Source organism: Orbicella faveolata, unplaced genomic scaffold (genome assembly GCF_042242905.1).
Source record: "Orbicella faveolata isolate gen_17 unplaced genomic scaffold, um_ofav_v1 contig_47, whole genome shotgun sequence".
Classification (NCBI taxonomy): Eukaryota; Metazoa; Cnidaria; class Anthozoa; order Scleractinia; family Merulinidae; genus Orbicella; species Orbicella faveolata.
This window is the reverse complement of record NW_028301577.1, coordinates 11,560,001-11,561,946: the sequence shown is the minus strand read 5'-3', so window position 1 is coordinate 11,561,946 and position 1,946 is coordinate 11,560,001.

Genomic DNA, 1,946 nt, shown 5'->3' with positions numbered 1-1,946 from the left:
CCTTAATGTAAACAACACTGTGAATGGTTGTCATAACAAACGCAAGAGATTTCCTGGAACATTAATGTTTTCGATTCAGCAAAACGCTTTAAGTTCGTTAAGACAGAATAATGGGCCAACTTGGAATGCTGTTTACCATTAAGGACGTTAAAGGACTGTAAATTAATCGAGTTGAAATATCTTGAAGAAAATCAAAATCGCGCCCGTATTCTAATTTGGTAAACAGACGATCTCCGTTCAAGTTCAAGAAGTCGAGAGGTTAATCCGGCAATGTATCACCGGTGCAACAACAAAATCAAACCGAGGTCATCAAAAGTGTATGTTTAAAACTGTAGTGGCAAGTTTCAAATAAATTTCGCCTATATAAATTGGAAACAAGAAGTGAAACGGTCTGACCCGAAACAAATAAACAAAATATTAATACGACTAATTTAATCCGAAAATGTTACAGAAAACATACCTAAAAGCCGTCGATTCCTCTCAATACCACTCCACATTGCCTTAAAGAGCCCAAGCTTTCTGCTGTAAGAATCAGCGGCCTCATGAATCTGTTTTTACTATATCGGCAACCATGCTGCGGGGCTGATATTCGAGACTTAGTAAATGTTGTCACACAACCGCACTGGCAGCCCAGTCACGCCTTTCACTGCTCTTGCGCAAATGTTCAACATTTCGCGATTTCCATAAACCGATTACAAGTTTAAAGTAGTGACAGTAGATTGAAATGCGCTTTTTAAAGCTGTCCTATCCAGGAGCAATTATTTCTTGTTCTTGAATGGCTCTTAGCTGTAGCTACAGTCCGGCGGGGAGGGGGGAGGGGATACTCCGGGAAATTTCGAATATCTATATGCCGTGGAAGATTAAGTGGTCTCCAGCTCTTAACGCCAACACTGAAACACCAGATGATTCTCGAAGTATCACAGGGATCACTAAGCTAAATAGTTTTGAGTTTAGCTCCGCTGAGTCAATTACCTGTTGGCGCGCATATTGCATTGACCGTGGTCAGGTGGGAAAACAGTTCAACCGGAAAAGCCTGTTGCACATTGTAATTTAGCGTTGTCCAACACGCAATCGGTCTGGTGGTAATGCTAATCGTATTTGATAAAATCTCAAGTTTTCTTTCGACACACGCTGGGGTGACATACTACTAGATGGGCGTGGCAGGGAGCTACGAGTCAAGTCAGTCAACTCCCAAAGCTTAACAGAAGAGTGATAGTGAACCACTGGTGGAAGGACTGCAGATTGTCCCTACGCTTTACCCTGATAGGCCTCTGTGTTATTCTAATGAACTGATACTGTTACAATGATACTGTTTAGCTTTATGATCATGCTAATGGTTAAGGGTTTCTTTTGCTATTTAGTCAGACATCGCTCTTTCTTTATTTCTGCTGGAAGCATCGTTCTCTGAAGGAGACTTAAGGTCATTTTCTAAAAAGGTACGAACACTGCGACCTTAACATCAGTGCCATTGTCAACGGGTGTGACCGAGGAAGCGTCTGCTGATGTTTCCATGGATAGAGGATAGAAACTACGTACGGCAGGGATGTATCAATGTCTTCAAGGGCGGCTGCATTCGTGTCTTTCATATATTGTCTACTTTAGAGAGGCACTTGTCTCTGAAGAAATGTACTCAGTCCGTGGAGAGACATTCCTTTAAGACCTTAGCCAAAATGTGCTACAAATCCTGCTTGGAGCAAGCGTTGGCGCTTGACTCAAAGCCACAATAGGTCACCAAGAAGTCCTTGTTGCTTTAAAAGAGGGTTAGGCTTTCAGGGCAGTCAGTGACAAGCGGAAATCGTATGTTATAGCAAAATTCCGCATTGGCCTAAAGAACCTGAAACCGACTATGCTACGGTGCGGTTGCGAAGACATGGAACAGGTAGGCGGGTTAACCCTACCTGGAGTGTTTACAAGGGAAAAAGTTAGCCCGCCTGCCAGGGTAACCC